General features: G+C 44.2%; 1 long non-coding RNA gene across 1 annotated transcript; it reads right to left on the bottom strand.

Moving 5' to 3' along the window:
- Positions 1-2791: 2791 nt before the first annotated feature.
- Positions 2792-15369, bottom strand: LOC122233262. The gene is made up of 2 exons (XR_006210803.1): positions 15262-15369; positions 2792-3028 (listed from the first exon to the last, which is right to left on the bottom strand). It is a non-coding gene; the product is annotated as an uncharacterized LOC122233262 (long non-coding RNA).
- Between the last annotated feature and the right edge of the window lie 672 nt (positions 15370-16041).

Below are 16041 nucleotides of genomic sequence, written 5' to 3'. Positions count from 1 at the left end.
CCAGGCTAAATACGGATTCTGTAGCAGATGTGCCTCTGTGCTGTCTCAGCCACTGCTGCTGCCAGTGACCCTCAGAATACTGAACACTGGGCAGAGCTGTCCCCAGTGAGGACCAGAGTGAGGGATGTTTTCCTCTGTACCACCAACCAGCCTTTCCCCTTAATTCTCCATACACAGCAGAGACCAGACAGTACCCTCACGAGAATTTTCTGAACTTTGAAGACAGTGAGATGGAAATAAAACAAGGAGAAGGGCTTACAGTGACCACACAGGCCCAGACATTCCAGGTTTCTTTATCAGACTGCTCCCTCCTACCATCTTTGGAGGTACTCTGAACATCTCCTCACTCCAAACTCTAGAAAATGACCCTAAGAATGTGGGGAGGAGGAAATACAAAATCTCATCTCTAAGATCCGCATCTAGAGCCCCTATTCCTTAGACTAGAACATCCACTCCCCAGGGTGGTAATATCTGTTCCTTAGACAACCACCTACAGCGTGCGGCCCCCACAAGAATTACATAATCACCAGAATGTTTGCAGGGTCTGGACTACTGACCGTAAGTATCCTCAGCCCAGCCAAGCAGGGCTGAAGGAAGATCAGCCCTGCTTCTCTGCAGTCTCGTCTCTCAACTGCTCAACCCAGTTACTCAATCTCAGCCATGCTCATAAACAAGCACCTTCCTTTCCACAGAACTCTGATTCAGTCCACATAGCTTGGCAGGCAAAACAGCCTCCCTCGTTTTTCCCTGAATTTGTCCATCTCTGTTGATGCAGGAGTTTTCTCAATGAGGATGTGCCCGATAGCAAGTCAAGCCTCTCGTGAGGCGAGGAGTCTGAGTCTGGCACTGTTCCTGGGAGGAGAGGGAGTTAGGAGGTCAGATGTGACAGGAAGCCATGCAGCAGCCCTGTTTTACACATTTATGTTCTAGGATCGGCCTTCTGGCAGTTCTGTCTACCTAATTCATGGTGACAGTTTCTCCTACAAGAGAACTAGGGGACAGATACAAGGGCATTTAAGGAGGGAAGTGTATCCTTCTGGATCCAGCACCCCCTGGAAACTGTTTCTGCTGACTAAAGTAATAACCTCTTGACTTGCGAAGTCACCTCTGAGAATCCTAGAAATAGAAAGCATGGTCTACTGCAAAAGGGCAGCTCTGGGTTGCGCCTACTTTCATGTGGATTTTTGTCCTTGTTTTCATGACACTAGCGCAATGAAATGGTTCATCCATTACAGGGGTAAAAATACGAGATATAAATATTCATTTTCTGCTCATGTGATGAAATCTTCGCGTATCTGAAATTTTATGGTCTCCTGTCATTGGAGACTCATGTTTATTTTATGTGAAAGGTGACTCCACACTGAACTTTGTAAACCCTTTACATAGCTGAAACTGTGTCTCTCTTCTATATTCACTGGTGCACATTTATATTTCTTTCTCCTTTTGCACCTTTACCATCTGTTATTCATGGGAATTATCTTGCTATTGGGATGAAATTGTCTTTAGCTGGAATCTCCTCTGTGGGAAAACAGTGCAAGAACGTACTTACCTTTGGTGGTGGTGAAGCTTTGGCATGCAAGAAATGGAAAAAGAAATGGTGGAAGGGAAGAGACTGTGGGGCCTAGGAATGGGGTGATTTCTATGTTTAGCAGGAAATGTCTCTGCCACATGTAATGGAACAGGAGGCCTCAGAGGTGCCTAGGGAGTAACACCCCGCAGGGAGCTCTCTGTTTCCAGGCCCTGACGAAGCAGGTTAGAGTTTTCTCTCCATGGATATAATTTTATTGTTGAAACACCAATCAGAAAATAAGCAGAAAAGCACAGAGGATAATAAATAGGCATCCAAGAATCAGCTGTCCCAAATGATCAAATGTGAATCTTGGAACACACTTACTTCTAACCTTTTTTTCTAAAAAAGAAAATATTATAGACATTTTGGAGCCTACAAAGTTCCTCTCTCAGTTATCCCTGCTTCATCCCCACTCACCATCCCTATGGTATCATTCCAGCCAGGTTATCAAATGTTTATGCATTTATGTGTCTACACATGCTAAAGAGATTTACTTTGCTGTTTTTTTTTTTTTTTAAGACCACATAAATGGCATCAAACTGTATCAACATTCTGCAGCTAGCTTTGTTCATTCTAGATTGTGTTCTGGATCTATGTTGAGACGTATAGAACTAGTTATTTGTACTGTTGTATAGTGTTCCTTTATATGACTATGTTAAATTTATTTATCCATTTCTCTACTAACACACAATTGGGGAGAGCTTTCTTTCTTTTTCTATTGTAAATAGTGCCCTTGTGCTATTATTTCTAGAATTGGAATTATAGACATGGCTCGGAGATATTGCAGGTTTGGCTCCAGACTATGCAATAAAGTGAATATTGCAATAAAGCAAGTCAAATGAATTTTTTCTTGTTTATATGTTTACTCTATACTGTAGTCTATGAAGTGTGTGATAACATTATGTCTAAACAATGTATTTACCTTAATTAAAAGGTAATTAAAAAATACTTTATTGCTAAAAAATGCTAACCATCATCTGAGCTTTTGGTGAATTGTAATCACTGATCACAGATCACTATAACAAATACAGTGATAATGAAAAAGTTTGAAATATTTCACGAATTACCAAAATGTGACACGGAGACATGAAATGAGCAAATGCTGTTGGAAAAATGGTGCCGATAGACTTGATCAATGCAGGGTTGCTACAAACCTTCAATTTGTAACAAAACCACAGGATTTGGGAAGGACAGTAAAACAAGGCACAATAGAATAAAATATGCCTGTACCGGGTTACCGAGTTTATTAATCAGGGTAGCAAGAGATGGTGTAACAAATGCAAATGTATAATGGCTCAGACAAGCTAGGAACTTATGTCTCCTTCATGTGAAGACTAAAGTGGATGGTCCTTATTGGGAAGTTGCTGTCCTCCAAGTGGGTTTCAGGGATTAGGCTCCTTCTCTCTTTGGGTTTTTCACCACAGGAATTCCCAGGTAGCCATGTTGGCCCAAATCCAGCTGGTGGAAGAAAAGAGATGGGGTATGAAGTCATACCCTTCTCAACCACCTCAGCCTGGAAATGGTACACATCACTGGGTCACATGGCCCCACGTAGATGCCACGCAGGCTATTTTGCAACACACGGGTAAACCTAACAATATCAAAGTTTGGGGGAAATGTAGGAAAACAGAAACTCTCATATACCGTTCTGGGGATGTGAATTAATACACCACTTTGGAAAGCAGACATTCAGTGAAGGTTTGGGTTCTGGAGAAAGATTAGGTCCCTGCATGTGGAACAAAGGACTTGCTAATGGAGATTAGGACCCCATCTCTGGATGTTTTCTGACTCCTACTGTCATTCTGGCTGTCCACCTTGCTTACTGTACTTCCTGTAGGTCATTTCTTCTTCTCAGCCTTCCTGGGGCAGTTAGGATATTTTAGTTGCTGCAACAAAAACTTCTGACCCAGTAAGCAAAAAGGACAAAGATGTAATTTCTAGGAAGGATAAGGAATGAGTGAGGAAATGGAAGGATTAGCTGAAGAACGGGACCCCAGCATGGATGGGAACCAGGATTTCCTGGATTCAGGGCGCAGGACATAAGGGAGAGTCACTGGGATGGATTAACTCCACCCTCCCATCCCTCTACTCCAAGAAGAGGTCTGATAGGCTGAGGCTGGGTCACCAACCCCTCTTCCCCCCCAACCCCCTCCCCCCCCCCCACCCTTGACTAGAGACTTGGAGCACAAGTGATTGACACTAAACCAAATCAGATTCACCTGTGCTGGTGCCTGGGGATACTCTGGTGCCTTTGCCAGAAGAGGGTGAGTGGGTGCTAAGCAGGCACTAACATAAATCTCAGCCTCTGGCCTCCTGCTTCCTCTCTCCACTGATCATCCTCAGAGCCATTTCCTTTGGAACGCAGAACCTCAAAATTCTTCCCATGCTACTTCACAGAGCTAGTCACCTCTTTTTCTCTCCCCCAGGCTGACTTGTCCAAGCCTTTTGGAGATAAATTATGCCACCCCACTCTGAGACACATCTGGATGCAAGAAGTTGTGGTTCCAAGGAATGCCTTTGCCTCTGCTCTACACTCACACTGAAGAGAGAGGGCATGTTCCTGCGACAGTCTCTTGTATGGTTGGGTGGTGTTGAAGATAACAGCAGGAGAGAGAATAAATATTGGGTAGAAAAAAGGAAAAGGAGGGTGGGGAAGAGTGACAGAAAACAGAGAGCCTAAGAGAAGACAGCATGACAGTAGATTGAACTGTGTGTTTTTTCCAGGTGATGGGTTGGGTTGGGTTGGATTGAGATTTTTAACTATTTTTATGGCATTGGAGTACATTTCTGGTCGCCTTATCAGAAAAAAAAATGTTTTTTTTTTTTAATGCATGAAATGAAATACATAGAATTACAAAGGAAACTAATTATATTGAAATACAGTTATGAAAACTTAAGCGTTTCGTCAAATAGTAATATGTGTGCTTCTTTCTTAATGTTTAAATGACGACCTAGTGGTGGGTTTAATTGCTGGAATGCGAAGAAGTGATGAGCTTATGTGATATAAAGATATCCATGATTTTACTGGTGACAAAATTTCTGTACTGCAATTGGTCCTAGAAGGAAATGCTACATTTCAGTTAGAGGTTCATGAAAATAAAGATGGGGGGGGGGGGTTCCCCTGCAAGTCTACCAGGCTCCTGAATTCTATCTTGATAGACACCAAGTTCAGAATTTCTGCTCTGAGTGGAGGGTGAAGAAGCTATTTCCATGAGACACTTTGAAACAAGGAGCTTAGGCTGCGCTGCTTCAAAGCACCAAGTATGGCCCCGAGGCAGGCAGAGGGCTATGCCCTCCTCTGTGTGGGACTCTGCCCTGATGTGGCAACTGGGGAATAGTGGCTTCGGGAGGACCAGTAGTGGCCTTGTCACATGGATGTGCTCAGTGGTACCCATCTTTTGGTTCCTCCAAGTGAAACCCCACACAGGGTAAGAGCAACATGGTGGTCAAGGTCTGTGGAGGAGGAGGAAGGGAGTGAGTGGCCTGTTTCCTTTTCAGCACCTGGCACCACCAGGCACCTGGAGGCCCCTTGCAGATGAGGGGCTTCTTCCTGTCAGATTTGTGAGAGCTTTTTCAACATAGGTAGGGGTTTTAACCAATCTTCTGCACCCAGTGACATTAGCCAGATTTAGGATCGTCTTGCTCGTCTTCTTCCTGGAGTTGATGCAAAGCTCTGGGAGTTCACACGGGTGCTTTGAGGGCATTGGTTTGAAGGGGCCTCTGCATCTTGATCTTAATCTTGGTCCTAAACTGAAATAGAATTCAACCTCTCTGGTCCATGGGTGGTTCTACAGACATGTGAGGATGTCCCATGTGAACCCTGGCTCTAGGATCCCCTTGTCTTAGATGTCTTTCTCTCTCTCTCTCTCTCTTTCCTCCTACTTCATGAGCTCAGGAAACACTCAAATGCTTTTCACATGAGGGGCACTGTGGGCTTTTGCTGGCTCTTTAATGCCTGGACCCCATACATGTCATGACCTACTACAATACCATAATGGAGCAGAGGCTGCCCTGTGAGGTCTGATGACTCTGCTTGGGAAAGAAGGAGCAGGTGAACCCCATCCTGGCATCTCCAAACTTGAAGAGAGATTCCATTATTTTTTCTTTTCTTGGACTTAGCTGGTGAATGGGAAGGGCAAACAGAGGTACCTCACACATGAATCGCCCTTTTGCCTCCCCAGCTCCTCCCTCCCCAGTTCAGACCATATTTATCCAGTCTTCCATGGGCATGTGCTTTGTCTATTTCTCTTTCCAGTCTTGTTATGACACAAACTATCTGTTTTCATGTTTTGGGAGGGGGTAGCCTTTTGCAATACAACCCGCCTCCCTTCTCTCAAAATTCTCAACTTTTACAAGTTAGGATATGGGCTTTCAAGGCCATTAATTCTGAGTTTCAGGAGCCTATTTAACACCAAAAATCCAAGAATTCATTTCTTTGGTTTCTGCATCTGGCTCTGGTCCTGCAGCCATGAGTAAAAGCAGGTAGGCAACAAAAGACAGAGTGGGTCACAGGGTAACTTTTGTATGAGGAAATGATTTTGTATCTCAGATTGTCATATCAGCATCCTGAGATGTATAATCTCTGGACATTCATGGGCATGTGAGCATTCTAGCATCAGCCACATTTTCTGTCCCAGAAATGACACTATTCCTTCTTATAAAGCATGAACATATTGTAAATTCTAATTTCTGTTTTATCACATACCAACCTCTGAGAGAGAGAAGGTATATGATGTTGATGACAAGACAGGTCTCATTCCATTTGGAGATACACTAGAAGTGTTTTTATCAAGAAGAAAGAGAATGAGGGGAAGGGGAAGAATAAAAGGAAGAAGGAGGAGGAAGAAAAAATGAAGGCAATTAGCATGTTGAGAAAGCTCATCCATGCAACAGACAGCACAGGAGACAAGGGGTGTTGGGGGAAGAGGCCACATGTATCATTGGGAGAAATAGTGCCCTGGCCTTGCTGATGGCCTAGAACATGGACTTTGGCCATGAACACCTTTTTCAAGGAGCTAAGTGGAGGCTTGGGTATCTGATCCCAGGAAGATGCAATTCCTGCCTGCATTTATGTGCTCGTGCTTTTCAGTCTTCTCAGAGAAACCACCTCTACTCTCCAGAATCTTCATTCCTAAGAGGCTCAGCCAGACTCTTCTGAAGTCCTGGTGAACACTCAGCAAGGACAGCAGGACAGGCAGTTTGGCTGAGGGAGCTGTGAGCAGCATCACCCCCTCAACCCCACTGGTGCCTGAAGTTATGTGAGGGAGGAACACTCTGTCTCCACAGGGTGGGCCCCAGTTGGGAAACATCATGTGGTCAGGGCTGAGGGTAAAGATGGCAGTGTGCCCCCACATGAGCTTGTTCCCACAAAGAGTGCCAGTCAGAAAGTTTCCTTGGTGGGGACAAATCAGCGGAGTGTGAATGGGGCCCAAGCAGCACACAGGCATCACGGGCCAGCAGCTTCCCAGTGTCCCAGATAAAACTCGCAGTGCCCTACGCCCAGCAGAAAGCAATGGATGCTCCCTAATAAATGCTCTCATGCATTTATTAAATGTTCCTCATGCTGAGGAACGCTCCTTTGACTCCCACTTTGAAAGGATTTCCTGCATCTCAGTAAGCAACCAAACAACCTTAGCTGGAGGGCACTGAGAGCCCAGGGACAATGCGTGCCTGGGCTGAGGGTGAGTGTCTCCCTAGCTTTTTTGGTTTCCTCAACTCTGTGTCAATAAAGTATTTCCTCCTACAAGGCAGGACTCCCTGGGAAGTTTGCATTTTCATATCACACTACCCCCAGAAAACCAGTATGTCACGGAGGTAAGGGTGTGGGCACCAGAGATCTGGGGCCTCTGTCTTCTCATCTGGGAAGGGAGACTGCTGCCAGTACCTACCTCACAGGTGACATAGGACTAAGTGAGACGACACATGAAAAGTGCCTTAAAACAGTGGCCACCAGGAGCGCTCTTCAGCTGTTTCCTGACTGCACCTCAAGCAAATCCAAAGCCACAAGGCTATAGCAAACAGCAGAGAGTTATTTACAATTTCATGGAGACACAAGTTTGTACATAAGTCCTATGCCACAGGCAAAATTCTCGTTGGTCACTTCTGTCCTCTGCCCAAAATTTCCCTAAGGTTGTCGTCCTTGAGCACTGCCTTTCAATCACATCTGCCTGTCTTCAATATGACTGTAATCATGAAAGTTTTCATTTGTGATAATAGTGGAAAGTCTTAGCAAGACCATTTTATAGTGAGGCAAGGGCTGTTTAAGGCAGTCTGATAGCACTTAAATGAAGTTCACCTAAGATCCACACCCAGCAATTCTGCGTCTATGCACCCAAGAAACTCGCCCATGTGTTGTGGGGTCATATACCTCAGTGGCTGTGAGGTTCATCACAGCACGGCCTGGAAGTGAGAGAAAAAGCATGAGGGGTGCTGGCTTTGGAGCAACAGACTAGGTGCACAGCCATGCAGGAGAAAGGCTCTTCAAGTGGCTCTCATTGAAAAGGTAGAAACAAAATATCTAGAGGCTCCCAGTGCTCAAAGTGACAGTGGGGACCGGCGCGTGGATGCAGGCCTCACCTGGTGGTCTGTTAAAAAGGCAGCCTCTGTGGCCACCAGACCGCCCCGTTCCAGACCTGCACGTTAACAAGATGCCCAGGTGAGCACATTAAGGTTGGAGAGGCGTCATCTGCTGCAAATAAGGCAACAGCATGCTCTTCCCACAGCCTTGGAAAATAGAGGGACTCACGTCAACACCTTAAATGTTTGCGTTTGGGAGAAGAGGGATGGGACAGGAGAATGGAGATAAAGGTTACTACAGAAAGTAAATGAAAACTAAGCAGTGAAATGCGTCTCCTGGGGATGGGGATGCGGGCACTTTCTGCCAGCAAGATTATTGAAGATGCAGATATATTTTTGCCTCTTCCCTCCTGGTCCACAAGCCCCTAAAGGAATCTCTGACCTGAGGACAAGCTTGGGATCAAGGTCTCAGCATTGTAGACACACTTGCTTTGCCGAGGCTGGGCAGGGGCATCAGGCTTGGACTCTTGTGCTCCATTTGCTGGGGCTGCTCGTAAGTTCCAAGTACTTGCACATGGAGCCGCGTGGAAAAACAGGCGGGGCACTTAAGACAGAGCATTTGCAAGACACACACAGAAGAAGAGAGGTCTTTTCATCTAGCGCTGATTCCCAGTCAAAGCAAAATTCCAGAGATTGTGAAGAGCAAAATAGTATTAAGCAGAAAATCATTTTGTGTTGAGAGACTCCGTACTCTGCCATTTGCTTGCAGTCTATTGCTTTATATAGTTACTTCAAAGCGCTGGATGGTGGGTTCAGAAGGAACTATTAGTAACAGAAGCATGGTTTAAAAAAGAAAGCGTGGGGAAGGAGGGTTGGGGAGGACGGGATGGACCCAGACCACTTCAATAATGCCCAGAATATCCACAATGAAGCTGGAGCTGGAACTCCTCGTTTATGGAGCTAGAATAACAAGAAGCTAGCTTTTTGGCATCCTTATTTGGCTCTGTGTGGTGTGTGTGTGTGTGTGTGTGTGTGTGTGTGTGTGTCTTTTCAAATCTTGGAAAACTGAGCATAATTCAAACACAGGCTCTGAACTCTCCAGCTCAGAGTCAAGAAAACCCTGGATGAGATTACCATGGGCAATGACTCTTCCAAAATAGTTAATGTAGGAAGTGTCACTAAGTAACTTTTCAAAACCTAGGCCCATGCCTGCCATGCTTCATTTGCATGGCCCCGGTGGGGATGAGTGAGACAGGGTTATTGCAGAGGAGAGAAGCTGCCCCTCCTGGGGCAGGGCCAAGGAGCCTTGGCCCTGTTTGCAGCAGAGAAATGGTTGGGGGCCTGCCCACCACTGAGAAGAAAACCTAAGGCCTTGGAGACACCATAAGGATTCTTTCCACTTTGCTTTTCCTTTCATCAGAGAAGCTCAGAAACCCTTTTACAGAAATTAATGAGGCCCTCATTGTCATTGAGTATTATCATTTCCGTTCTACAGATGGGGTAACATCTAAGGTTATAAAATGAATGAGTGACGGAGTCATCCTTATTTTTGAGGAATCCCAGTTTTCCAAACCCATTCTGTGGATATTGAACATGAGCTGTAGTAAAAAGTTTCCAAAAAAGAAAAAAAAAGTTTTGGAGTAGTCTTTGGAATTCTGTATGTGGTACTGTTCAGTCTGTAAGATGCATGGTGCATCTTTTCTGCTTAACTTGTAGAGTTTCGGAGCAAATCAAAAGAGTTTAAAGGGATGTGTAAATACCTTGTAAAGTCTACCACGAGACCCAAACATAAGGTACTAGCACCAATAAAGGATATGTTTTCTGTTGTGTAATTCTGCTTACCCAAGACCCTTTGGGGAGGAGAGTCACCTAAGGGCTGTGCTGCCAGGCCTCTCCCTCTGGTTTCTGTTCAGACCTTTCATTACCCTGTGCAACTGTCCTGAGCCATTTTATTCACCTGGACTCCCGAGAACCTGTGAGAACCTGCGCCCCTGGAGGCAGAGTTTTTAAGGTCCTTGACAAAATGTTCAAAATAAAGGCCATGCAGTGGGATTTTTTTCTACAAAGCCAAATTTATTCAACTGAAAAAAACCTGTCCTTAAATCTGAGGCCCCCATTCCTTTACTTGGCATTACAATGCCATTCTAACATTTGGTGCTAAAATGATGGTGTCAGTGGATGGTAACTTTTTCCCCCCTTAATGTGTTTACTTGGAAAAATTACAAGTTGGCCGCTTTATATAAGTCCTCTAGTTTTGTTTTGTGTTTGAAATTTTATGGGTCCATTAAATTCCACAGTCTGGGAATCACTGCTAAATGCTCTATTGTTTGCTTTCTGAAGGCCTGAACTTGTGCCTATGGGAAGCAATGAAGTGCATATACTAGACCCTTTATAGGACACTGATGAGGAGGGGAATTTGGGCTGGGCAGTCTCTGACTTAGGAACGCAGGCTTCCCAGAATTTAGGTAAGCAAATGGGCGTCAGAGCTCTCATCAACAAGAGGCAACTGCTTGGACCATGATTCAGATCTCAGAGGGTGGCCTGGCCGCAAAAGTGTGGCGGGGGTGGTGGGGAGGACACCTGCTTCGACCTGCTGCCTGGGTCAGAGTTTATTCACAGCATCCTTAGAGCTAGCAGAAAATAACATTTTGGGTGATCATTAGGGGTAATTCAAGCCACACTGTGTTTGACAGGTCTATTGCCCATTAATTAGGGCTTTGTGGGCAGGCCCAATACTTTAATGGCCATTTATAGTGTTGTTTCTAAGGAAAATTGCCTTCTGATTCCAAATCGCTATATTAAAATTAAACTCTTGAAATGGCTCATACAAGGTAGGATCTGGGCTCCATCCAAGAGACCCAAATGAATGAAAACCAATAATTAGCTTTTCTATCGTGTATTCTTACGTGTCAGCATTAAGGTCTGGTAAGCCTTCTGAGGTAGACAGAAAGGCTGGGTTCTAGACCTGGGGGTTCTCTATGCAGCCACCAGCCACATGTGGTCCCAGCTGTGATGGGCTCTATTAAGTACACACTGGATTTCAAATATGTAAAAAAAAAATATATATATATATATATAATATCTCATTAATAATTTTTAAAATATTGATAGCACATTGAAATAATATTTTGGATTTATTGTGTTTAAAATATAATATTAAAATTAGTTTCACCTGTCTCTTTGAAATTTTTAAAATATGACAAGAAAATACGACTAGAAAATACAAATTACATAAAATTTTAAATTGCATATGTAATCTGTGTAATTTATGGCTTGCTTAATTTCTATTGGAAAGCACTTCTCTAGACCAGGGAGGTTGGCAAAGTACAGCCCATAGCCAAATATAGGTCATTGCCTGTTTTTGCAATAAAGTTTTATTGGAACACAGCCACACCCATTTGTTTACATATTGTCCCTAGCTGTTTTTGAGCTATAACAGCACAGTCAGTAGTTGTACAGAGACTGTGTGGCTTGCAAAACCTAAAATATCTACTATTTGCCCTTTGACAAAGTTTGTCAACATTTGGTCTAGACTATCAGGGTTCAAATCCTGGTTTCTAGATTTACTAGCTGTGTGACTTGGGCAACTTTATCTATGTGTGCTTCTGTGCTTTCTTTCTTTCTCTCTTTCTTTTGTTAGAACAACTCAGCAAAATAGAATTCCGGAATTATTTTTGGACAACACTGTTTCACACATAAATCAAACAGGCCAAAAAAATAAAAATAAAAAGCAACTTCATAGACAAAAAAGCTAAAAACAAAAGAAAACTTTCATCTTTCGCCTTTTTAACCATCTTCTATAAGCCAACTACTTTTTTTTTTTTTTTGAGTTATTTATTTATTTTTGAGAGCGAGGGAGAGAGACAGGGAGAGAGAGAGCATGAACAGGGGAGGGGCAGAGAGAGGGAGTAAGAGAGAACCCCAAGCAGTCTCCACACTCCTAGCACAGAGCCAGTTTTGAGCTCAAACTCACAAACTGTGAGATCATGACCCAAGCCGAAATCAGAAGTCAGATGCTTAACCAACCAAGCCACCCAGAACTACTTATAGTACAACTAAGTATATACACACAAAAAGCTACTGGAATGCTGGGAATAAGATTGTTTTGTTGTTGTCGTTTTCACTTTTCTTATAAGGTTTGTCTTCTTGAAATTATAATGGACATAGTCACAGCACAAGTAAGGTCAGAAGTAGGACAGAGAATGCTGGGAAGTCTGGTTAGGTCATCAGAGATGACCCCTAACAATATGTACAAAAATATAAAATGTAAATAAAAAATAAAATTTTCCTTTTTAAAATACTTAAAAAAAAAATAAAGCAGGGCTTTGGAAGTTTTGGTTCTTTTTTCCTCCCCTGACATAGATTTCCAGTGTGGTTTGGATGGGTGGCCAGGTGCACGTGTCACTTGTGGTGGCACCACTGGGTGGGACTGTCCACTGGAGTGTGACCAAGTTTAGCGTCTGAGATGGGAAGTGGAGGGTGAATAGGTCACAATGGCCTTTTTTTGTTGCTAAGTTTAACTTTTCCTTTCTTGCTGTCTAGTCACCCTCGTTGGTCTTCTGCTTCTCGGTATGGACATCAACATCCTCATCATCTTCAGCTGCTGTGTGCCCACAGCTGCCTCAGCTTCCTCATCTTCCTCTCCACCCCCTTCCTCGCCATTGCTTTCCTCCTCTTCCTCCTCCTCCTGCCCTTCTCCCTCTTCTTCATCTACCTCATTGTCGGCCTCCTGCTCCCCATTTTCCTCACAAGCTTCCCATCACCAGGTGTGGCTCTTCCAGTCTCCACCTCCTGCACAATTTTCTTCTCTTGCAAGTCCTTGCTGGTCATCCTGAAGCTGGTGCCTGGGGAGTCTGACAGGAGGAGAGCCCCAGTAATCCCATGCAGAGGGTCAAAAGGAAAGGAAGAGGAAGAGAGGCGCCTGGGTGGCTCAGTGGGTTAAATGTCAGACTCTTCATTTCAGCTCAAGCCATGGTCTCAGGGTTTGGGAGATCCAGCTCCACTTTGGGTTCTGCGCTGACAGAGCCTACTTGGGATTCTCTCTCTCCCTCTCTCTGTCCCCGTGCTCGGTCTCTCTCTCTCTCTCGCTCTCTCTCACAAAATAAATAAACTTTCTTTTTTTTTTTTATTTTTAAGGAAAGCATGAGTTGGAGGACTCTGGCCACAAAACTGCAGGAGTCCAAGGTGGCAGAGGTGGTTGTGGTCAACCGAGAGCAATGTAAACATGGCTTTTCAGAGCAGCCATTCGGGGGGTGCTCCATGTTTTCATCTGTAAAATGGGGGTAATGATGAAGCTGACCTTATTCCAAGAGGTTGTGGTGAGGATCAAGAGAAATAGTACGTTGGGGCGCCTGGGTGGCTCAGTCAGTTGGGTGTCCGACTTCGGCTCAGGTCATGACCTCGTGGTCCATGAGTTCGAGCCCCACATGGGGCTCTGGGCTGATGGCTCAGAGCCTGGAGCCTGTTTTGGATTCTGTGTCTCCCTCTCTCTCTGACCCTGCCCTGCTCGTGCTCTGTCTCTGTCTCAAAAATAAATAAATGTTAAAAAAAAAATTAAAAAAAAAAAAAAGAGAAATAGTACGTATCAACCATAGAGTCAATGTTGGATAAATGCATCATCGTCATTTTTCAGATGACATGGCTGGAAATCAGAGAAAACAAAAGAGGCATGCCTGGGTGGCTCAGCCAATTGAGCCTCTGACTCTAGATTTCGGCTAGGGTCATGATCCCAGGATTGTGAGATCAAGCCCAGGGTGGGGCTCCACACTGAGCATGAAGCCTGCTTAAGATTCTCTCTCTCCCATGGGGCACCTAGGTGGCTTAGTCGGTTGAGCATCCGACTTCAGCTTAGGTCATGATCTCACAGTTTGTGGGTTCGAGCCCCGCATCAGGCTCTGTGCTGTCAGCTTGCTCAGAGCCCGCAGCCTGCTTCAGATTCTGTGTCTCCTTCTCTCTCTGCCCCTCCCCTGCTCACGCTTTGTCTCACTCTGTTTCTCAAAAATAAATACATGTAAAAAAAAAAAAAAAGATTCTCTCTCTCCCTCTGCTCCTCTCCCCACCACCCCTGCTCACACTCTTTCTTAAAAAAAAATTAAAAATTAAAAAATATATTAAAAACAAAAGAAAAAGTCCTTTAAAAAAAGGATTATTAGTGCCAAGAGGGTAAATTCACAGCCTGCATGAATACCGTCTCCCTGCTCAGATGTGTCCTCAGAATCGTTCTCAACACAGTTTTCCAGGCAGTAAACACAACTGGGCCTGGCATGTGGGCAGAAACCTCTTTGTCATTTCTGCTCCAAAGACATGGAATTTGAGGTCAGTTGTAGACCTGTAGATTCTGTAGACAGAATCCAATGTAAGTCGCTCTTGGCATATCAAATAAAAACATATTGTACTTTTGATGTCCCCTAAGAGTTATAGAGTTTTTTTTTAAATTAGGGGCATAAAATACACATAATATTTTGCATTTACAAAGTTCTTTGCAATTTGTAAAACATTCAGATAAAGTTAGTAGAGCAGACACTGTTATTCTACTTTCGAAGATGGGAAGATTGAAGGTCAGAGAATTGATGATTTCTCACCAGTAGAAAGCTAGCGAGAAAGAAGCAGGACTTAGGCCCTGGTCTGCAGGTCCATGATCTCGTATCTCTGGTCACCCTTAGAGCCAGAGCCCTCAACAGAAATGCTTTAGAGAACTGGCAGTATAAAATTTTGAAGCAAGCTGGGTACAAATTTTGGGCAAGCTGGTGTACAAATTCTGTACACCAGAATTTTGTCTTCAGTTCCAAAAATGTTTACTTTCTTCAAATTTTCCAGAGATATGTCTCCTTCTTACATACCTTTCTTTTCTCCCTAAATTTGATAATGATAGGGTGTTTAAAATTTTTTTTTTAACGTTTATTTATTTTTGAGACAGAGAGAGAGCATGAACGGGGGAGGGTCAGAGAGAGAGGGAGACACAGAATCTGAAACAGGCTCCAGGCTCTGAGCTGTCAGCACAGAGCCCGACGTGGGGCTCGAACTCACGGACCGCAAGATCATGACCTGAGCCGAAGTCGGACGCCCAGCCGACTGAGCCACCCAGGCGCCCCAATGATACGGTGTTTTGATTAGCTATTGCTACAGAAGAAACCACCCCCAAACTTAGTGACATAAAATAACCACCAGCCACTTACTACATCTCACAATTTTGTGGGTGGGCTGGGCTCTGCTGGGTGTTTCTTTCACATCATGGTGTATTAGCTTGAGCGGTGGTCAACAGAAGGCTCGACCAGGCTGGAATGTCCAGGATTGCTCATTTATATGGCTGAGAATTAGGTTGGCTGTTGGCTGGGAGCTCAACTGGGGTTCTGGAATGGAATGTTCTAGTCCTTTCTAGATGGCCTCAATAAGTGGAGTGGGCAGGATGGCTGAGTTCCAAGATGGAGTGTCCCAAGTATGTGGAAGCAGAAACTGCTAGGGTCTTATGACCCCATTTAAGATTAAGATTAAAGAAGTTATGCAGCATCACTTCTACCACATTCTGTTGGAAAGAGCAAGTCACTGGCCAGTCCTGATTCAAAAGGGGAAATTGATTTCACTTTCGATGGGAAGAATGACAATGTATTTGCAGCCATCTTCAATTCATAACGTATGGGCACAGAAAAAATATGTCTCTGCTGTAAGGAAAACAACAGAGCAAATAAAATGATAAATTACATCTGACGTTCAGCTGTGGTCTGAAGAGATAAGAGAAAGTGTGAGACCATGGCACTGAGGGACAGGCAGGCCTAGGCAACTAATGCCGGGTAGGAATGTGGGCTCACCATTTCCAAAGGACCTCTCAATTTCCAAGAGAAGGCCAGAATATGAATTTTCATGTGAAGCCTCTACTTTTTCCATGTGAGCTCAACTTTTAACATCGTATTGCATGGGGCGAATTGACCTGTGAGCTTCCGGTTTTCAACATCTGCTTT

The sequence above is a fragment of the Panthera tigris genome, chromosome D4, assembly GCF_018350195.1.
Source record: "Panthera tigris isolate Pti1 chromosome D4, P.tigris_Pti1_mat1.1, whole genome shotgun sequence".
In the NCBI taxonomy this organism is placed as follows: domain Eukaryota; kingdom Metazoa; phylum Chordata; class Mammalia; order Carnivora; family Felidae; genus Panthera; species Panthera tigris.
Note: the sequence above shows the minus strand (reverse complement) of the source record. Positions and strands in the feature narration are given on the sequence as shown.